Source organism: Hevea brasiliensis, chromosome 18 (genome assembly GCF_030052815.1).
Source record: "Hevea brasiliensis isolate MT/VB/25A 57/8 chromosome 18, ASM3005281v1, whole genome shotgun sequence".
Classification (NCBI taxonomy): domain Eukaryota; kingdom Viridiplantae; phylum Streptophyta; class Magnoliopsida; order Malpighiales; family Euphorbiaceae; genus Hevea; species Hevea brasiliensis.
Window position 1 is genome coordinate 138,339 of NC_079510.1, and position 23,655 is coordinate 161,993.

A 23,655-nucleotide genomic window follows, 5' to 3' on the forward strand; every position below is an offset into this window, starting at 1 on the left:
AACAACAAAGTTTTCTAAACACGTTAACTTAATTGCAACACTCAAACCTAATTGCTAGTTCAAGAAGGTAATTTACATTTTCAAAGGAAATTCAATTGTTTGTTCATTCATCATCTTTTAGGTTAATTATGGACCGAACAAAATAAAGTCATTTGTGGAAATGAAAAGCCCAAACATCCATTTGAAAAAAATATTATTTACACTTTATTATGATGGATAACTTCACTCGGCCTGCAGGTCTGAGCATTTAATACTTTCATTGCTCACAAATAAAAGCAAAAGGTAAAGTCAAAGAAAAAATAGATTGTTCATTTATATTAAAGTTTTTTCAGTGCAAAAGTTTTAGGCAGAAGGGGCCTACATCACCACCCACACCCCCCTACCTGTCCTTGCTATCTCCCTCCCCACCCTAAGGTTGTCAACCCAAGAGAAATCATTTCTTGGATAGCACTTCTTCAATTTGATGACCATATCATTCTGCAATTTGACATAAATTTTAGCTATATGGTCATTAGTCATTGTAAGATCTCCCTCCAGAGCCTGAATTTTATTTTATAAATCAGCTTACATGGACGAGTAACTCTCTCGAATAGTAGCCAATTCATCCTAAAAAGTAGCAAATTGTTCTTTCATCTATTAAAGTTTGCCCTCTAAGTCTTTGGCTCTCTTCTCGGAAGTAGCCGCAGCATCAGCAAGCAAATTCAGCTCGGTCTCTTGAGAATTGATATGACCACGCAATGCCTTGTTCTTCTCCCACAAGATCTGAGTGCATGCCAGTTGTTCCATTAGGAGAGACACTAAGTGAAGGGCCAGGTCATCATTATACTTCCCCTCCAACTGAGCTTGATTGAGTGAAAGTGTGCATTTCTTAGCGAACCAGTTGGCCAGTTTCAAATTTTTTACCACAAATTCATTGGCCAAAGCTTGCTCGATCGATTTTTTACGCAAGGGAGGAGGTGGAGGTGCAACATTAGTTGTTCAAGCTCTAAACATGAAGTTTAGGTTTTCGGGGCTGGAACATTTGAAGGTGGAGAAGAGGGTAGGTCAATTCTCAATCTTTTAGGGTCCGAAGGAAAGGCATCTTCCACCGGATGAGCAGCCTTCTTCTTCTTATGAATCAGTTGCTCAATATTTTTTGATTGGTTGCCCATATCTACAAAAAGAAAAGAATTTCAACAAGTAAAAATAACTAAGAGAAAAGCAAAAGTATTTACCCTCAAGCGGCAAGTTATTATAATGTTTAGCCGCCACAGGATCCCGGATCACGTAAGAAGACTCCTACCATCTAGCCTCGGCTTTAAGTAATGCTTTTATTGAAATTTTGTCCTCCTGAACTATGGCTTTTATTTCCCTGAACTTTGCCTTTTTCTCAGCATCTAGTCTTATTTTCCCCATTCTTTTGTTTGCCAAACAGTTCCAAGACGTCTGGATCCCACCCCAGTGCTCGTCAATGGTATCTTCAAAAAAGAAAAACCTATCTTTCCACTTCTTCAATGAGGATGAAAGACCAACAAATAATCCCATCCCCTTCCGGGCATGAAAATGCCAATACTCCTCATTTTCTCGGACATTCATTTGAAAAAAAAAACAGAGAAAACCCGAGCAGATGCATGTAACCTTCTCCTTTAGCACAATGCTCGGAATTTGGAGAGAAGCCTCCATGAATTCGGATGCATCTGTGGTATATATAGTTGATAATACTTCAAAACTTCCAAAAGTGATTTTCTACAAGTTTAGTGAGTATTCTCTCTTCAACCCATTCCAAAAGAGATTGACATTTTTTTTTTCGAAAGATGAATAATTTCATTGATGAATTAAATAGGAAATGAGCCTAGTACAAAGCTAAACTGAGCCAGAGGGCCTAATATATCTTTAAAAATTAATTTTTTTAATTAAATTTTTCATTAAATTAAAAAAGTGGTGAATTAGTTTTTAAAAAATTATATTAATATAAATTTAAATAATTATTCACTAAAAAATTATTTATAAAATTTAAACATTTATTTTTTTCAAAAACATGTTCTATATTTAATATAAAATTTTAATATTGATATTTCAAAAATCGCTACATGGTATATGTCTTTTTTTGTTTATCCTTACACTGGTATATATTAAATAATTTTAAGAACTAATAAAAAATAATTTATTAATTAACTTATTTTCTTATTAACACTAGAAATTATAGAGAAAATAGACTGGGTCCAACTCTATCTTGAAAAGAGCTCCATGAGAAGCGGTTTGCTAAGTCTTATATTTAGCACAAATACTTTATAAACAAATGTGGGACAACACACTCCTCTCATGTCTAGACATGAACATCTTAAGCGTGAAGTTTGTAGGCAAATACATCTGCTGGTAGCTCAACATTGAAGCAGGGTCGGGTTTGATATCATGTAGAGAAAATGGACCAGCCAAACTCCACCTAAAAGTTAGTTCAAGGGGAAGAGGTTTGCTAAGTCTTATATTTAGTATAAATACCTAGGACAATAAAAATAAAATTATAATTAATTAAAAATTTTATTATTAACAAAATTTTATTATATGATTATAAAAATATAAAATATAAAAAAATATATATTAAATTATATTATTAACATAAAATAATAAATAATTTATGTAACGCGTGACCCTCCATCGATCAAATCTTGGCTCCGCCACTGCATGAGCCTAATATAAGATGCCATCTCGATACTTGCCTAACAATTATTGTTATAAGCGAAATCCATCAAAGAAAGTAGTGATCCCAACTCAAATTTCTTGGCACATGCACAAAGCATATTAAACAATAAAAAAGGCAAAAGAGGTGAATTTTAAGAATAATTATTATTTATTGATTTGTTTCTAATAATTCTCTATTAATATTTTATAATTCTCAATTCACCTAATTAAAATTAATTTACTAATTTTAATACTATATTCAACCTCATGATAGATATGACAAAATATATGGTCTGAAGTTTTTAGATTAATTAAATTAAGCTAGAACTGTCATGCAATTTTTCAAGGTATAGTATTACTTTGAATATCCTATAACTCTGTGAGAGCCAAGTACCAATTTTTTGAATTTTGAATTTTATATATACTAGTTTTTCTGTAACGTGCAACGCACGTTATTATTTATTATACATACACGTGATTTAATTTTTATATATAATTTTATGATAATTTTTTATATATGATGTAATATTACCATAGTATTATAAATATTATATTTAATTATTTAAATTAAAATATTAATTTTAATGTTATTTTAATTAATAATTATATAGATAATAATATTTATTAATTTAAAATTATTATATTTTTTATTGGATCATATTTTTATGAAAGTTATGTGTCATGTATAATAATAACATAATTATAAAATTAAATGTAATATAATAAAAAAAAAGATGCTATAATAATAAGTTTTAAAAATATAAATGGGTGAAGATGTTTAAAAATTAAAATAAATTAATAAAAATTACAAGTTAGCTCATTGAATTAAATTTATTCAAACTATGTTATTTCACTTTTTTTTTTAAGTTTGATTTGCCTATATTATAGTTTTATAATTTAAAATATTATTAATTTGCATAATGAGGTGCATAGCTAGATTAATGTGAAAGAAAAATATTTACAAAATTAGAACATAAGATAATTTTTAAAATGTATTTTGTAGTTTAATGCATTATCATTATAAAATTTATCATGAAATTTTATATTGTCATATGGTTTAATGTTATACTCATTTCATACAGCATTTTAGGATAATTTGGAATCCATTTTGCCCTTATTGTTTAGTATTTTTATGCTTTTAGTCTTTATTTGAGCTAAATTGTTAATTTTAGTTATTTTATATGTGATTTTTGAAATTTTGAAATTTTTAATAGGTTTTTGTGGTGAATTGAAGGTCAATGATGCATTAGGAGATTATTTGAGAAGTTTGGAAGCTTGAAGAATGGAAAAGGTTGAAAAAAAATTAAGTTTTGAAATCCAAGTTTGTTGAAATTAAGCTTAAGATATTGCTTGAGATATTGCTTGAGATGTTGCTTATGGTATGTCGTGGTGCTTAAGATATAGTTTGGGTTAAGTTGAAAGTCAAGCGTAGCAAAAATTCGCTGAAAAACAAAACTCGTTGAGATTCACTGAAGAACTTGCTTAAGATGTTGCTTAGGGTTAAGCAACTCTGTCAGTAGACATTCCAGAAACGTGAAAATTTATGCTGACTTGAAAATTTCTACACCTCATCTCTTGTTTATTTATTTGCCTTTATCCATTTTTAGAGCTACTTTAGGGTAACTTTTGGGATCATATAAAAGCAACTTTTTCTAGTTTTGCCCTAAGAAGAAGTAAGAAGGAAGAGAAAAATGCAAGAAAAGAATAAGGAGGAGAAGAGAGGACACCATTTCTGTTGGAGAACTCTTGCCGGATGATATTCAACTCTGATTTTGAGTTTTGGCTCTCCTTCACCTAGGTTCTTCTACTTTTAGTCTATTTTTATGTTTCCTTTTTAGTTTTATCATTTTCTCTTGTAAATATTACTATGAGTGAGTAGAATCTTTAGATTTGAGTTGAAAACTATGTTTAGGTTAATTTGAAGATTTGAATGGGTTTATTCAGTTTTATACAAATATGATTTTTTATTCTTCTCTTTGTGTGCCTATTTTATTTGCCTAATGTTGGTACCCATTAGGTATTGTTTTTAACCTTTGATTGAATGACCAAATGGTGAAGATCTTTGATAAATAATCAAGGATTAGAACTTAAAAATGCCTAAATTTAGAAATAAACTAGGAATTTAAGAGGACTCATGATTGATTACAAAACTTAATGAGTTTTAAGTGAATCAAATATCATACTAAGTAGATTTGATTTTCTTAAAATACTCTTTGGTTTGCTTAAAAATGATATCAAAGGATTTTAGAATCAATTATGTTCAAACTCTATTTTCTCTTAAAATTGGATGAACCAAGACAAATCCCAATTGATTTATGCATAAACCCCAATTCTAAAATTATTTTTACTATTAATTAGTCTTTGTTCTTACTTATCCATTATTAATTTAGTTAATTTTTGCTTAGATTAAGACTTTATTTACATTCCCATTGCCTATTTTCTTTATTTTCCATTTAAATTGCTATATTTAATTAATTTAGTTCTCTTATAAATTGCCATTAGTCTAAATAATCAAAACAACCATAGTCTAGTACTTAAACACAATTCTTAATGGGAACGATACTTTACTCATCACTTTATTACTTGACACGGCCCGCATGCTTATGAATTCTACATCATTTAATATAAATAATTTTAAAACCTATTAAATATATTATTTAATATATTTAATAAGTATTTTTTTTTTCAAATTATAGATTATATTATATGTGTTATAAATACATTATAGATTAAAATATAAATATAAATTTAATCATGAATTTTTAATTAATTCATATTAGTTATATACTTAATACTCTCAAGTAGTCAAGCATTTTTGTTTTCCTTCTTTTCTGTTTTGTATCTTTCTCTCAGTTTTTATTATTTTAAAAATCTAAAATATAACAACTTAAAATTAATATTGGAAGGAGTATAACTTTTCACATAAACATATACAAAAATATAATGAGACTTTCTTATAATCTTGTGGTCAAAATCAACAACCTAACTAAGATTGACTAATAAATTAAAAATAAAAATATGTTCAGGCACGTAAGGATATTCACAAATTATAAATAATCTACATTTACACTAAATAAAAAAAAAAAATTAAAATCTCATACAATCACATGTAAATGCACTTTTTTTATGTAAAAATGATATTAATCATCTCAAATATTATAGGGATGCGTCAATATTAAACATTAAAAAAATAGAAAAATTAATATATCTTAGCTTATACAAATATCATTGAATTTGCAAGAATATTGGTTTCATTTGATATTGGCAATAATAACAAAATTCTATTGATCACATTCACATCCAAGTACACTTATAAGAATGATACTTGTAACATATAAAAACTCAAAAAAATTTAAAAATGATAAATATATTTAGCTCATTGAAGACACATCAAAATATAGTGAAAGAAGAAAAAAAAATCACATTATAAGTCAAAGTTAATTAAGCTTAAGTCTTCTTATACGAAAATAGAGTGTATAAATATAAAAGCTATCCATTATTAATATTAAAAAAAACTACAACTTTATAATAAATAAAATATTTACAATTGAATAGAATTAGAATTTTATATCTATCTATATAAATGCAAATTTTTTATTTAATTAAAGAGTTAATTTTACTAATAATTTTATAATTATGTTACTTGAATAATTTTTTAAGAATAGTTTTATAATTTAATCTTATAAGTTTATAAATATTTAGAATAATTAAAAAAATAAATTAACAAAAGTAAGATTCAGTATTTAATGTTATTTATTAATTTAATTATAAGAAACTAAATAATTTTAATGAATTAATAATATTTATAGCATTAAGAATATAGAATTATAATAAGATTTTTAGTATAAGTACAATTACTATTAAAATAATATTAAATCTGTAGTTTGTTGCACTCATTTCATATAGGCATTTTAGGGTAGTTTTGCATCCATTTTGCCCTTATATTTTAGTATATTCTATGTTTTTAGCTTTATTTTGGCTTATTTGTTAACTTTAGTTACTTTATATTTGATTTTTGTAATTTTATTGTTTTTAATAGGTTTTTGCGGCAAATTGAGGGTTAATGAGTGCATTAGGAAGTGATTTAAAGAAATTTAGAGTTCACTAAGCATGGAGGAAAGTTGAAGAAATCAAGCCTTGAAAGATCAAGTTAGCTGAAATTTGCTTGAGACTTTGCTTATGATACTGCTCAGGGTATGTCATATTGCTTAACCTTAAGCCGCAAGTCAAGCACAGCTTAAATCCTACACATTCAAGCTTTCATCCCAAAACCTGCTGAGAATTACTTAAGATCCTGCTTAGAGTAAGCAGTAGTACTTAAGGTGTAACACAGGTCAAGCTGAAAGTCAAGCATGAGCAGAAAAACTCATTTTATCACAAACCTACAAAGATTTCTTTGAAGTGCAGCAACCTTAAGCAAACAATGCACTCTGCAGGTTGAAAATTATTGAAGAAGCTGCTTAGGGTAAGTAGTACCCCAAGCAGAATGCCTAAAATGTGAATAACTTTGCTGGCTTGGATATTTCTATACGTCATCTCCTATCCACTTCTGGGCTATTGTTTATTTTTAGGGCAACTTTTGGGACCATATAAAAGCATCATTTTCTAGTTTTTGCTACAAGAGGAAACAATAAGAAACAAAAGGAAAGAAAAATTACAGAGAGAGAAAGGGAGGAGGACACCATTAATTCTGAGAAAGAGAAGCTGCTGCAACCACCTCTGGAAGCTCTAGAAATAAGAGTTTTGGTTTCTTCTACCTGGGTTTTTCTATTTTTAGTCTTCTTATTATATTTTTCTTTATTTTTCCATTAATTTCTCTTGTTGATACCAACATGAGTGAGTAAACTCTTTGGATTTGAGTTGAGAAATATGTTTTAGATTAATTTGTGGATTTGGGTGGTTATTTCCATATTTTATATGAATATGAGTTTTGATTCCTTCCTTGTGTGCTTGATTTACTTGCCTAATGTTAGTACTGATGCGTCCCAACCGCAAGTGCACGGGTCGTACAAGTAGTATAGAAAAATATCGATCCCACGAGGAGTTGTGTTAATGATTGAATTTTTGATATAAAAGTTGACTAAATTGAAGTATTTATGAAATTAAAATAATGAATTAATGGGTAATGGAGTATGAAATCTAAATGTGCAAATTTAATATTCTATTCAACAATGTATTAATTAAACTAAGATTTGCATCAAATTGAAATAAGCAAGTTCAAATATGGCAATATTTAAAATGGCAAATGATTAAATTCGATTAGAAATTAACAATGGTAAAAAGCGATTAGGAGTTAGGGATTTCATATTCGAGCTATTTTGGGATTTTAAATTGGTTGTCAATCTTATGAAACTTATGAGTTTTAAGGAGATTAATTCTTAAATCCTTTGAATTCCCTTTGAGTGAGACAAAGAGTGCCTTAATCAAACTAATCCTACTTTTAGTGGAGTTAGAATTAATTAAGACCCATTAAGTTCCTTAATTAATCTGTGAATCCTCTTAATCCTTAGCCTATTTCTAGGTCTAAGTTAATTAAGTCAATTTCTGATTATCTATCACAAGGCCTTCTCCTTTGATTGCTTCAACCATGGATTAAGAACATTACTCAATGGGATCCTACATTAAGCATGTCATTAAGCATACAAGAAATGAATAAAACTCATTAAGACCACAAAATATGGATTACCCAATCAAAATCCACAAAATATCTCAAATATTACAACCCTTACTCCAGAATCAATAGTAAACTACTAAAAATCCATAATGCTTACAAGCTATGATGAGTTTAAATGTAAATAAAGCTTAAATCTAACCTAAGAAGTTAGAAATTAAACAATAGAAATATGGAAAAATGTAAAGCAAGGAAGAAATCTGAAAATCTTGGTTAAAAATGGTGTGGAAGGTGAAAATGACTCCTCAAATTCTGCTTAGCCTCCTCCTTTCTTTCTTTGCTCCCTTTCTTTTCTTTTAAAATGAGAAAATGGGACTATATATAGCATTTTTCTGACATGGAGCCCTAAAATAGTATGTTCTAGGAGGAATACATTAAGGGAATCTTACTTGACTCATTAATGAACTCTTTATGGATTGCATAAGTGGTGCATAAGGGAGGAATGCATAAGTTATGCAGTCCCTTATGCGATTTTAAGTGATTCTGAGCAGTGTTCTTCCTCCTTATGCGAAGCGCATAGCTTATGCGACAAGTTATGCACGATTTGGTCTATGCATATTTTAGCTTGAAAACTTGCTTTTGGCATCTTTTTCTTTGTAGAAGACACTCCTCAATGGTAAAATTCTCTTTAGTCCTTCAAAAACACCATTTTCCTACAAAACAAAGCAAAATTACAAATTAATCCAAAGTTGACAATTATGGAAAACTAACTAAATAACTAATGAAATTAGCTAAAAATGACTAATAACCAAATAAAATGATTGTGAAATTAGACCTAAATGACTATGCAAAATATGTGCATCAAATACCCCCAAACTCAAGCTTTTGCTTGTCCTCAAACAAACTTTAAAATGAAATGCAAAAATTTTTAGGGTGCCTTATCCAAAGAACTATGAAAATCACCTATTAAAGTAACTTAACACACCTTGACCATACCAGCAATCCATATACCCATCCTTCAAAATGCAAAGAATCTAATGCTTATCAAGCTTTCACGCTTAGCCATCAAGTCAATTATCATTCAAAATCCCCAAACTAACAAATCAAAAGAGATAGTCATGCTCAAAAAGAATTCTAGGACAATTGATAACCAAAGTATCTCAACATGGAATGATAGAATTGAATGAATAGATGAATAGTTTTCCAATCCCATAGGCAAATTCCCTACTCCTATCTCCACTAATGTAGCAAGTACTATCAAGAGATCAAAGGTCTTTTTAGGGATGTAATGGGGCCATGGGGTTCAAAATGAGGCTAAGAAGAAAGATGGGTAAAAGGATTCAAAGCATGAGAATATTTTCAATTTTGAAACATAAGGTACACTTTATTATATATTTTTTTCTTTTTCTTTTTTTTTTTTTATATGTGGGAGAGAAGAATACACAATGAGGATTGTCAAGTGCTAGCATAGTTTACAAAACACATAAAAAATAGAGGGACATTTTTGATACTTTAACTTGTATTTTGTATTTTCTTTTGATGATTGTCCCTAAAATTGCCACCCCCAAACTCATTTCTTTTAATACTTTGGGTGGATTTCTTTCATTTTGAATGGCAATAGTGAAAAGCACATATACTAGCACTTTTACAAGATGACAAGCATTTCTTCTCCCTTTTATTGTATATTTTTTTATTTTTTTATTTTTTTTTTTAGAAAGTGTACCTAATATTATGAATAATTATTCTCATGAAAAGGGTTGGAGTGTTTGGTTCATTGGCTAGGTAGTAATAAGGGTTTCAAGAAAAATTAGGGACAAAAAGGCTCAAAGGGGTTTGCAAGGATAAATTTTAATTGGGAAAAAGGGCCAAAGGTTTAAAATGAGAAGGTTTAAATCAAAGAATGCCTAATCATCTCTCTTTTCAAGTACAAGCTGGTATTTTGCCTTGAAAGGTTTAGAAAATTTGTTCTAGGATTGGTGAGACATCATTTGACTACCTTATATCCAATAATTCCCTCTAAACACTTCCATCTCCAAATGACTAGTTGGGTGGCTTTTTGGCTAAGAAGATATAGGCAAGGGATAGACACTTCAAAACCTTGCACCTTTTAGGAAACTTTCAATCCACAAACCCAACTAAAAGGTGAGTCAAATCACTCTCATAGGCACATTTTCAATACTCAAGGGATTTGGCAAAAGATTTTAATGCATGGTGTATGATTCCTAAAATGAGTAATGCATGAACTAAATGGAGTAAGCCTATTTGTATGCAATTTGTACAATTTCTAAGTGATGTGTAATGTGTGTATAAATGTGTAATGAATATGTATGTATGGATGTATATGTAAAATATTTACAATATATGTAAATGAAATGGGATGAGATGCTCTTATACTCAAAATGTGAAAAATAAAGCTAAAAATCAAAATGTGCACCCCAAACTCAAAATTAGACATTGTCCTCAATGTCTCAAGCGATAGATATCAAAACTCAAAGCAAATAATATTGACCAGGAGTTGTAAAAATAAGAACAAAAAGAAAGAGTTACAGTATGAGAATTCAAGTTAAAGGGATGCATAAAAGGCTGCACGAGTTATGCGAGTTAAGTCTTTATCGAACATGTGCATAGGTAAGGTGCATAAGCCATGCGGTCTTTGCATAAGAGGCAATAGATGTTGCATAGGCTATGCAGACAGTTGCATAAAGGAAATACAACACATGCGATTCTGATAGCGAAAAAGAGTTACCTGAGCTATGCAAAGGTTATGCATGAGAAATTCATAGTATGCGATGTATACAAAAAGGCTTTGCATGGGAATTTGCAAGAAATGTACAACCAGCGAAAAGTATGGAAATATAGGCAGTATGGGCAAATATGTACAAAAGGCAATAAGTGCAATAAAAATCAAAGAAGACTAATGTAATAGCTATTCAATAAAACTTCAAAGGAAACAATTTAAAAGAAACTAATTTAGAACAAATCAACAAAATCCAAAACAAACTATAAATGTTTGAACATATTTACAAAGAAAAGGTCCTACAAGATTGAACAAAAGTAAACTAAACACTAATCTATGTCTATTGTTTTTCCTTTGTCCAAGGATGTTGCTAAAGAAGGGTGGTAGGCTGCTATTTGTCGAAATGATGGTGCGGGAGGAGGTGATGGAGGTGGGGTGGCATGCCCGGAAAGATCATGAGTTGCTTCACCATCTCCTTGATTCTTCTGTTTGTCCCTGGTTTCCATGACAAGGTCAAATAGTTGATCATGGTGATCCTTTAGTGTATCAAGACCAGCATCAAGCTTCCTATCCACAAAGTAGATATCATCACTAAGCTGTCAAGGTAGGTGAATAAGGCTTTAGTGTTGAATGGAGGAGAGAGTGTGGATGAGGTAGGTTCATTTGTAGGAGGAATGGGTGGCAGAGGTAGCTGGAGTGTCTGAGTAGGTGAGGGTGGGGTAGGTGTAGTAGGGTCTTTGTGGGGTGGTGTGAAAGGTTGGGTTTACGGTTGTGCAATAGGCTCGATTTACCTGCGAGGTGGCGATATCAAAATATGATAAATGGAACCACTGTTTTGGTTAAGTGTCTGACATCAAAATAGGAAGTGTCCTCAAGTCTTTGGGATTGAGTGCTCTGCGAGATTAAAGCCAAAATGCTTGGCTATGTGATAATGAGTCCACCCAAAACAATGTCACCAATGGATTTGGTGGCAATATAAACACATGTTAGCAAAGAAGTAACACAGAGACACCCTAACTTTGTGAAATGCACACCATAACATAAATAGTTGATTTGCCCACTGACACAGAACTAGTCCCTCGCCCAATATGGTGCTAGCCATCGACCTATGAATAAACCTAAGTGCGAGGTCAAGGATTTGGGATGTTTGGACCTACCAGAGAGAAGGTTTGAGGTTGGTTTGTTATGATTCTCCAAAATTGGGCGGATTCGGATGCCCTTATTGGCTACCTCTACTCCGGTATGTGATACTCTAAAGAACCCATCAATTGCAAAACCAAAAATGCTATGAAATTGATCCAATGACTCTCTATTTTGCCCCAAGCATCTAAATGTCATAATTGGCTTATGGTCTACATCATGCAAGTTGAGGTAGCGAGAGAATGAAGAAATAAACTCCAAAACTAGAATTGGATAAACTACCTCTTGCTTATGCACAAATTACATCCAACCCATACCGTCAAGTAATGCAACTACATTGTCAAATAAACCCGGAGATTGTAGAGCATCGTGAGATATATACCTAGTAGGTTGTACCCTTCTATCTTTGAGTCTTTTGAAAGCGGCTTTTGAATTGTATCGGGAGAGGCCGGGTAGCTTTGATACAAATGGGGTCTTGAAATTGTCTTTTCTTGGAAGAAGGTGTAGAATTTGGAGCTTTTGGCTTTTTAGGAGGTGGCTCAGAAAATGGGGTGGAGTGGGTCTTTGCGTTTGGGCGGAGGAGGAGCGAGAGGACATGGGTCGCACGGATTTGGACCTAATTTTGCATTTGTATGTGGTTGGTGGAGGTGGTGGTGGTGTCGTTTGTGGTGGAGGATTGAAAGGGGGGTGTATCGAAGACAATGGAGATACTTCGAGAGGAGAGGCGGGGAGTGAATGTGGAGGGGAATACATTTCCGATTGGATAAGAGATAGGGGTAAATGGAAATGTAGGTGGATTTAGGGTATTCGTTATGAGATCGCTGTTGGAGAATATGGGAGAGAGGCGAGAATCTGGAAAGAATGAAGGTTGAAGAGGCGATCGTGGGGTTCAAAGTCGGGAAGTGGAGGTGGTGGGAATGTTCTTTCTTTGAAAATGAATTTGAATCGGGTTGTAGGAGCGCATAAGGGAAAATGATTTATGCATAACCTGTGCACTCTTTTGTACATGTTTCAAAAGGATTTAAATTTCAGAGAAATGCTTATGCACAAGTGCATAGGTTATGCACTGTCCTTATGCATGTTTCGGTGACCCTGAAATGGTGAGGAGCGAAGTCATGCGGGAGTGCATAAGTTATGCACTCCCCTTATGCATCTCTCGGCAAGAATGGTTTTTCAGAAAATTGGGTCATGCAGATGTGCATAAGCTATGCACTCTGCTTATGCACTCTGCGGCAATTTTTTTTGAATTTGGGTTGGTGGTCATGCAGATGTGCATAAGCTATGCACTCTGCTTATGCACTCTGCGGCAGGTTTTGAAATTCAGAATTTTGGTTATGCAGAAGTGCATAGGCTATGCACATTGCTTATGCAAGTCTCGGCAAGGTTGTATTTTTGGAGTTCTTGGTTATGCGAAAGTGCATAACTTATGCACCTTCCTTATGCACCCCTCGGCAAGAATGATTTTTCTGGGTTTCTGGTCATGCAGAAGTGCATAGGTTATGCACTCTGCTTATGCAACCTTCGGCAGAATTGGAGTTTTGGATTTTTGGTTATGCAGAAGTGCATAAGTCATGCACTCACCTTATGCAAGCTTCGGCAGAGAGAGAAAATGAAGGAATTGAAGTTATGCAGAAGTGCATAAGTCATGCACTCACCTTATGCAAGTTTTAACAGATATGAAATTTGACAAAATGAGGTTATGCAGAGTTGCATAAGCTATGCACTCTCCTTATGCACTTGCAATAAAGGTGAAAAATGGCAAGAATTTTGGTTATGCAGGATCGCATAAGCTATGCAGTTGCTTATGCGCAATTCAACAAAATCAAGAATGCAATAGAACATGAATTGCAAGTGTGAAAAATACCCGAGAATGATGAAATATAATTCTAGGAAACACATACCATGAGAAATTTTCATCAAAAACACATCAATATATTCAAAGTTCATCAAAAGTGCATCACACAAGCATGTAAAATGGATTTTACGTAAAAGACCTTTGAGAGCTATGCCATTTTGACTCAAATTCTGCAAATCAACATTCAGTACATAAAACTCCATAAAAAAAAAAAAAAAAATCTGTATGAAGTTGCATCTAACCACACATGATGAAATGAAGTCTCCAAGATTTGCCAAGAAAAATGCAACATTTCTACCTTGAATCCTACAACCCCAAAGGAGCTCGAAGCGCAAAAATGACTCACTTACCACCATAATATCATTTGAAGCACAAATATTAGAAAATTATTCACCCAACCTCACCAAAACACAAGTGATCTGCTGCAGATTCTATTTTTCTGCTCTGCAGAATGTACTTAGTTTTCCTTTGCAATAACAGTTACGACTTTGTGATTCACCAACCTTCCTCCATTTAAATACATACACCTCATCAAAAACATAAGCCATTTTGTTGCAGAATGTACATTCCTCTGCATAAACGGTGCGGCTCTGCACGGGTTATGCGGCAAAAACTATCGATTCTTTTGAGGACAAAATTTTTTCAAGTTAAAATTACTTTCCCAACAGTTCTGACCCTTCTTGATGAATTACATCTACAAGAGACAAAATTTAACAATGTCAAAAATTGAATTTGGGGAGATTTAAGATAAAAACAAAATTAATGAAAATGAAAGTAAATCAACAAAAGCAAAATAAAAGGACTTGGGATGCCTCCCAAGAGAGCTAATTATAGTCCTTAGTGGACTCTTCATGAATTTTCTTGAAAAGAGGTGAGGATTGGAGAGCTTGTAATAGCTTGCTCCTAGTATTGGGTCTCGGTTATGTAATGTTTCAATCTATGCCCATTGACCTTAAAATTCCCAGATTTTCACTCCAAATTTCTATTGCTCCATAAGGAAAACCTTAGAAACTCTATATGGACCAGTCCACCTTGACTTGAGTTTTCCAGGAACAATTTCAATCTTGAGTTGAACAACAAAACTGAATCACCTTCTTTGAATTCCTTTTTCCTCGGATGCTTATCATGCCAAACTTTAGTTCTTTCTTTATAAATACGGGCACTTTCATAAGCATCCATCCTCAATTCCTCAAGCTCATTAAGTTGTAACAACCTTTTCTCACCACTTGCTTAAGATCAAAATTCAAGGTTTGAATGGCCCAATATGCTCTATGTTCTAGCTCCACGGGTAAATGACAAGACTTACCATATACCAACCTAAAGGGAGTAGTTCCTATAGGGGTTTTGTAGCGATCCTATATGCCCATAAAGCATCATCTAGTTTGATAGACCAATCTTTCCTAGAATTGTTCCTTTGTTTTCTCCAAAATATGCTTGAGCTCTCTGTTAGAAATTTCAACTTGTCTGAAGTTTGAGGATGGTATGGAGTAGCTATCTTGTGCACTACACCATACTTCCTCATTAAGCTCTCAAATTGCTTATTACAAAAATGGGAACCCCATCACTAATCATAGCCCTAGGAGCTCCAAATGCTCAAGACAAATTTCTTCAAAAATTTTACTACCACTCTAGCATCATTAGTTGGAGTTGCAATAGCTTCCACCCACTTTGACACATAGTCAACCCCAACTAAGATGTGTCTATTACCATATGAAGGAGGAATGGCCCCATAAAATCTATTACCCAAACATCAAATAATTCCACTTCAAGAATATTATTGAGGGCATTTGATCTCTTTTGACAAATTTCCACTCCTTTGACATTTATCACAATTCAACACAAATTTCCTCACATCCTTAAAAGATTTGGCCAAAAGAAACCAGCTTGCAAAATTTTACTAGGTTGTCTTAGAGATGCCAAAATGTCCTCCATAATCGAAGCATGGCAATGATGCAAAATACTCTGGATTTCCTCTTGAGAATACATCTTCTAATTAGACCATCACAACACCTCCTAAAGAGTAAAGGGTCATCCCATCTATAAAACTTCACCTCATGCAAGAACTTTTCTTTTGTTGCCATGTCATACCTAGAGGTAAAACTCCACAAGATAGATAATTCACAAAGTGCATACCAAGGTAGTTTAGCAACAAGAGAGAAAAGTTGGTCATCCAAGAAAAACTCATCAATAGGATTTCATCCAATTCTTCACCATCAATTTCAACCTACTAAGATTATCGACAACTACATTTTGGCTCCTTCTTATCTCTAATCTCCAAATCAAACTCTTGTAGCATCGAATCCACCTAATGAGCCTCGGTTTGGCCTCCTTTTCTGAACAAATGCACGATGGCTGCATGATCTTAAAATATAACTACCTTTGAGTCAATAATGTAAGGTCTGAATTTTTCCAATGCAAAGACAATTGCCAAAAATTCCTTTTCAGTTGTTGCATAATTTGTTTGAGCCTCATCCAGTGTTCTACTAGCATAATAAATAGCATAAGCCTTTTTGTCCTTTCTTTGACCAAGAACAGCCCCAATTGCATAGTTGCTAGCATCACACATAATTTCAAAAGGTAGGCTCCAATCAGGTGGTTGCATGATTGGTGCAGTGATGAGAGCTTGCTTCAACCTGCAAAAGGCATCCAAACACTCTTGGTCAAATTCAAATGGTGTGTCATTACTTAACAAATTAGACAAAGGTTTAGCTATTTTAGAAAAATCCTTAATAAAGCGTCTGTAGAACCCGGCATGTCCTAGGAAACTTTGAATTCCCTTGACATTGGTAGGAGGAGCCATCTTCTCTATCACTTCAACTTTGGCTTTATCAACCTCTATTCCTCTGTTAGACACCAAATGTCCAAGCACTATCCCTTCCTGAACCATGAAATGACACATTTCCCAGTTTAACACAAGGTCAGTATCTGCACATCGCTGCAAAATTTTAGAAAGGTTAGCCAAGCATATATCAAATGAAGATCCATAAACAGAAAAATCGTCCATAAAAATCTCCATTATGTCTTCAATGAAATATGAGAAGATTGCCATCATGCACCTCTGAAAAGTGGCTGGTGCATTACACAACCCAAATGGCATCCTTCTATAAACAAAGGTTCCATATGGACAAGTAAAAGTGGTTTTCTCTTGATCATTTGGATGGATAGGGATTTGAAAAAAACCTGAATATCCATCTAAATAGCAAAAGTAAGAATGCCTAGCTAGTCTTTCCAACATTTGATCAATGAAGGGAAGTGGAAAATGATCTTTTCTAGTGGCAACATTTAATTTTCTGTAATCTATGCACATTCGCCAACTAGTCACTGTTCTAGTGGGAATTAATTCATTATTTTCATTTTTGACCACCGTCATTCCACCCTTTTTTGGGACAACATGTCTTTGGGCTCACCCAAATGCATGCGAGATGGGATATATGATCCTGCATCAAGCAACTTCAAAATTTCCTTTTTAACAACTTCTTTCATATTTGGGTTTAACCTCCTTTGATGTTCAATAGATGGTTTACAATTTTCTTCCAAAGCGATTCTATGCATGCAAAAGTGTGGGCTTATTCCTTAATGTCATCTATGGTGTATCCCAAAACTTTCCTAAATTGTCTCAACACTCTTAACAACTTATCAACTTCTAAAGTACTTGCATTTACAATTCTTTGGATAAGTGTTATTAGTGCCAAGAAATTCATACAGTGAGAAGGAAGTTGCTTAAGTTCTACCTTAGGTGCATCTTCTTCCTTGAATGATGATTGCTTAAATTACCTTTTTCCTTTTGTATGAGTTGAAAAGCTGGAGCGAAATGAATGGTGGACTTCCCTCTAAGTGTTGAGTATATGCGACTTCATGAGGTTGTCATAGTCTATGCCTCCTCCATGAACCAAACAATTTTCAAGTGGATTTTCGGATATTTCTTCTGAAGTGTTCTTCAACCGACTTATCAATAATATCAACTCTCAAGCAAGTATCGACCGAATGATGCTTCTTCATAGAGTTATTAATATTGAAAATTAATTGCTCTTCACCAACCCTAAGAGTAAGCTTTTCTCCTTTCACATCAATCAATGCTCTATTTGTAGCTAGAAAGGGTCTCCCCAATATAATTGGAATATTGGAATCTTCCTCCATGTCCAAGATGACAAAGTCAACGGTATATAGAACTTTCCAACCTTGAGGCACATTCTCCAAAATCCCTTGAGGATACTTGATTGTTACGTCATTAGCGAAGAGAAATGTGGGTTGGCTTTAGATCTCCCATGTTGAGCTTCTCATAGATAGAAAGGGGCATAAGGCTAACAGCCCCTAAATCACATAGAGCTTTTGTAGAACAAGACTCTCCAATGTGGCATGGAATTGAAAAACTCCCTGGATCCTTAAGCTTTGGATGAAGTTTCCTTTGGAGGATATCACTACATTCTTATGTAAAAGCTACAGTTTCATCATCTTCAAGTTTTCTCTTGTTTGAGAGAATTTCTTTCAAGAATTTTGCATAAGAGGGCATTTGTGAAAGAGCATCAACAAAGGCACATTTATGTAAAGTTTCTTCAAAACCTCTAAGAACTTCCCAAATTGCATATCAAGCTTGGCTTTGTGAAATCTTTGTTGAAAGGGAAGTTGTTGCTTGTAGGGCTCAGGAGGTATATATTTCTCTTCTTTTTCTTCAAATTTCTCCTTACATTTTTCTGCACTTTCTTGTTTTCACTCTCATGAGTTCCTTTTTCATTTTCTCTCTTCTCACTGTTTTCCTCTTCTCATCATTTATAACTTTACCACTTCTTAAAGTAATAGCTTGACAATGCTCTCTTGGATTTTTCTGGTTGACTTGGAAGCTTTCCAAAGATTTGGCACTTGAGGAAGATGCTTGTTGTGCAATCTGGTTTTCCGGCATTTTGTTGTGTGTTTGCATTTGTTCGGCCTTGCTTTCACCTCTCTCATCTCCTCATCATGCTTATTTTGGTTGGCAAGAATGCATTGCAATAAAGCTTGATGGTGGAATTTCGTTCTTCTTTGTTTTGGTGGAGGTTCATATTTTTCTGCTGAAAATTGGACAATGGTTGCCTATTTTGCGATATGGTACTTGACTCTGTTGTTGTGGTTGAAAATTACGATTTTGAACTTGATTTTGCTGATTGCCCCATGAAAAATTGGGATGATTCCTCCAATTTGGATTGTAAGTTTGAGAATAAGGATTCCCCATTTGCTTGTTTCCATAATTACCAACATATCTTTGCTTGTTCTCCATAATCTACTCCACAATTTGGTAGTTTCCTCTGCATAAGCCACTTGTTGTGAACTTCGGTGATGATGTTGAACTAACCAACATACTCAAATCTTCCATCTTCTTAGCAATGACATTTGTAAGTGCATCAAATTTTGCATTAATCATGTTGAATGGATCAAGATCATACATTCAGACTTGCCTTTTAGAGTTGGAGTGGTCCTCTTGGACTACTCCAAAGATGAGTATTCTTTGCAATTTTCTCTAATAACTCATAAGCTTCATCTTCATGCTTTATAATAAATTCTCCTCTGTTTGAGCATCAATAATTCCTCTGATTGCGGGAGTGACATTTGTGTAGAAATTACGATTTATCATCCATTTTGGAATGGCATGATGTGGGCATAATCTCTCTAATTCCTTCCATCTCATCCATGATTCATAGAGAGTTTCATCTTCTCTTGATGCAAAAATTTGTCATTTGATTCCTCGACTCTTGAGTTTTCAGTGGAAAATATTGTGCAAGAAATGCATCGATTAGTTGCTCCCAATTTGTAATGGAGTTGTGAGGTAAAGAATCAAGCCAATCAATGCTCTATCTTTCAAAGAGAATGGGAATAGCTTCAATCTTCTTTGCATCATCAGACACTCCAGTTGTTTTGCATGTCGCAAATCATAGCAAACTTCTTGGTGTGTGTGTGGATTTTGAAGGATGACCTCCAAATTGAGAATTTTGAATCATTTGAAGAACTCCAAAATCCATCTTGTAACTATTTGCATCAATCCTTGGTCTTGCTATGCTCTCTCTCAAGTCATCAAAGCGAGGAAAAGCATGATCCATCATACTTCCCTAGGCACGTTAGCATTAATAACTTCTTCACCATGGGCTGCATTTTCATTATTTTGACCATTTCCATTACCAACACCAATTCTAATTCTTTCATCGACCATATCTGCTTCAATTTCGGTTTCTCTCGAAGCTTCCTTCCTTCTTGGTTTCTTTCTTGTTGGCCTTACAAAATTTCTCAATTTCGATTAAGCGATGAGTTGTGTCACTTGAGCTTCTAGCTCTTCTCATAAAAGATTAAAGTACGAGAAAAGAACAAACAAAAATGAAAAGATAACAAAGATAAAACTAAAAACAACTAAAATAATCAAAATTCAATCTTAAACAAACAACTCCCGACAGCGGCGCCAAAAACTTGATGCGTCCCAAGCGCAAGTGCACGGGTCGTACAAGTAGTATAGAAAAATATCGATCCACGAGGAGTTGTGTTAATGATTGAATTTTTGATATAAAAGTTGACTAAATTGAAGTATTTATGAAATTAAAATAATGAATTAATGGGTAATGGAGTATGAAATCTAAATGTGCAAATTTAATATTCTATTCAACAATGTATTAATTAAACTAAGATTTGCATCAAATTGAAATAAGCAAGTTCAAATATGGCAATATTTAAAATGGCAAATGATTAAATTCGATTAGAAATTAACAATGGTAAAAATGCGATTAGGAGTTAAGGATTTCATATTGAGCTATTTTGGGATTTTAAATTGGTTGTCAATCTTATGAAACTTATGAGTTTTAAGGAGATTAATTCTTAAATCCTTTGAATTCCCTTTGAGTGAGACAAAGAGAGCCTTAATCAAACTAAGCATACTTTAGTGGAGTTAGAATTAATTAAGACCCATTAAGTTCCTTAATTAATCTGTGAATCATCTAAATCCTTAGCCTATTTCTAGGTCTCAGTTAATTAAGTCCAATTTCACGATTATCTATCACAAGGCCTTCTCCTTTCGATTGCTTCAACCATGGATTAAGAACATTACTCAATGGGATCCTACATTAAGCATGTCATTAAGCATACAAGAAATGAATAAAACTCATTAAGACCACAAAATATGGATTACCCAATCAAAATCCACAAAATATCTCAAATATTACAACCCTTACTCCAGAATCAAAAGTAAACTACTCACTATCCATAATGCTTACAAGCTATGATGAGTTTAAATGGAAATAAAGCTTTAATCTAAGCTAAGAAGTAAGAAATTAAACACTAGAAATATGGAAAAATGTAAAGCAAGGAAGAAATCTGCAAATCTTGGTTAAAAATGGTGTGGAAGGTGAAAATGACTCCTCCAGTGCAGCAGCCTCCTCCTTTCTTTCTTTGCTCCCTTTCTTTTCTTTTAAAATGAGAAAATGGGACTATATATAGCATTTTTCTGACATGGAGCCCTAAAATAGTATGTTCTAGGAGGAATACATTAAGGGAATCTTCTGCCAGCTCATTAATGAACTCTTTATGGGATGCATAAGTGTTTGCATAAGTTATCTGATCCCTTATGCGATTTTAGCTACTGTTGAGCAGTGTTCTTCCTCCTTATGCGAAGCGCATAGCTTATGCGACAAGTTATGCACAGTTTGGTCTATGCATATTTTAGCTTGAAAACTTGCTTTTGGCATCTTTTCTTTGTAGAAGACACTCCTCAATGGCAAAATTCTCTTTAGTCCTTCAAAAACACCATTTTCCTACAAAACAAAGCAAAAATTACAAATTAATCCAAAGTTGACAATTATGGAAAACTAACTAAATAACTAATGAAATTAGCTAAAAATGACTAATAACCAAATAAAATGATTGTGAAATTAGACCTAAATGACTATGCAAAATATGTGCATCAAGTACCCAGTGGGTCTTGTGTTAATCTTTGATTGAAGGGCCAGAAAGGTGAAGATCATTGATAAATAATCAAGGATTAGAACTTAAATTTACCTAGATTTAGAAATAAACTAGGGTTTTAAGAGGAATTAATGATTGGTTACAAAACTTAATGGGTTTTAAAGTAATCAAATATCATACGAAAGTAGGTTTGGTTATTTTAGATCACACTTTGGTTTACTTGAAAAAGATATCAAAGGAATTTAGAATCAATCACCTTCAAACTCTATTTTCCCTTAAAATTGGAATACCAAGACAAATCCCAATTAATTTATGTATAAACCCCTAACTCTAGAATCATTTTTATCATAATTAGACTTTGATTTAAATTACCCATTATTAATTTAGTTCAATTACATCTAGATTTAGAATTTATTTGCTTGTTCTTTACTCATTCCAATTAGATTCATTAATTTACTTTGCTCATTTACATTTACTATTTATTCATCAATCATTAGCCCAAATAATTGCTTCATTCGTAGTTTGGTACTCAAACAGCAAATCCTCATGGGAATGATACTTTACTTATCACTCTATTACTTAATACGACTCGTATACTTGTGGACATACACATCAAGTTTTTGGTGTTGTTGTCAGGGATTTGATTTTTGTTTGATATTGAACGATTATTTGTTTGGTTAATTTGGGCATTTTATTTTATTTTTAATTTCTTTTACCATTTTACTTTGAAATTTGTTTATTTTATTTTTAGGTACTTTTATTTTATGAAAAGGACAAAAAGTGAAGAAATCAATTTATTCTTTGATCCAAAAATAGAAAAGATAGCAAGAGCTTTATGGCGAAGCTAAAGGAGAAAAATGAATTTAAAGCTCAATAACAATAAGAAAGAGCACAAGAGCAAGAGCAACTACAAGAAGAAATGTCCAACAATAATAACAACCATTACGTGAAGGATCACACCTATCCTAACACTGGGATTTCATGCCAAGTATCACAAGAGCAAGAGTAGAAGCTAATAATTTTGAATTGAAGTTGGCACTCTATCGGATGGTATAACAATCACAATTTGGGAAGTCAAGTAAAAGTCCACATGTGCATCTAGCACACTTTCTTGAATCGGTGATATGTTGAAAATAAATTGAGTTTACGATGATGCAATTCGACTCAGTTATTTCCTTTCTCTTTGAAGGATCGAGCTAGAGAGTTGTTACATTCTTTTCCACCGACATCTATCACAACAACGGATGAACTTTATCAAGCAGTTATAGCTCAATATATTACACCAAGCAAGGTAGCAAAGCTAAGAAATGGTGACTTCTTTCAAACCTAGAGATGATGAGAGCTTGTATGAATCATGGGAGAGGTACAAGGATTTGCAAAGGAGATGTCCACATCATGGGATTCCTAAGTGGATACTTGTTCAACACTTTTACAATGGAGTTTCACTGGCTATTAGAAGTACAATTGATGCATATTCTGGAGGTGATCTTATAGAAATCTGAAGATGAAGCCTTTTCTGCTCTAGAAAGAATTGCTTATAATAACTACCAGTTGTGAGAGGAATGAGATCAAGAAACCAGTTGGTATGTTTGAGCTTGATGCCATGAATATGATTAATACTAAGTTTGATGCTTTGACAAGGAAGATGGACAAGCTAAGCATGAAAGTAGATTCTTCAGTTGGAGGTTCAAGTAATTCAGTAGATGTTGGTGTCACACCCTACTCCTCCGTAAGATGTAA

General features: G+C 33.1%; 2 non-coding genes across 2 annotated transcripts; one reads left to right on the forward strand and one right to left on the reverse strand.

Moving 5' to 3' along the window:
- Positions 1 to 19,616: 19,616 nt before the first annotated feature.
- Positions 19,617 to 19,725, forward strand: LOC131176105 (small nucleolar RNA R71). Its single transcript, XR_009146233.1, has one exon. It is a non-coding gene; the product is annotated as a small nucleolar RNA R71 (small nucleolar RNA).
- Positions 19,726 to 23,212: 3,487 nt separating this feature from the next.
- Positions 23,213 to 23,317, reverse strand: LOC131176265 (small nucleolar RNA R71). The gene has a single exon (XR_009146388.1). It is a non-coding gene; the product is annotated as a small nucleolar RNA R71 (small nucleolar RNA).
- Between the last annotated feature and the right edge of the window lie 338 nt (positions 23,318 to 23,655).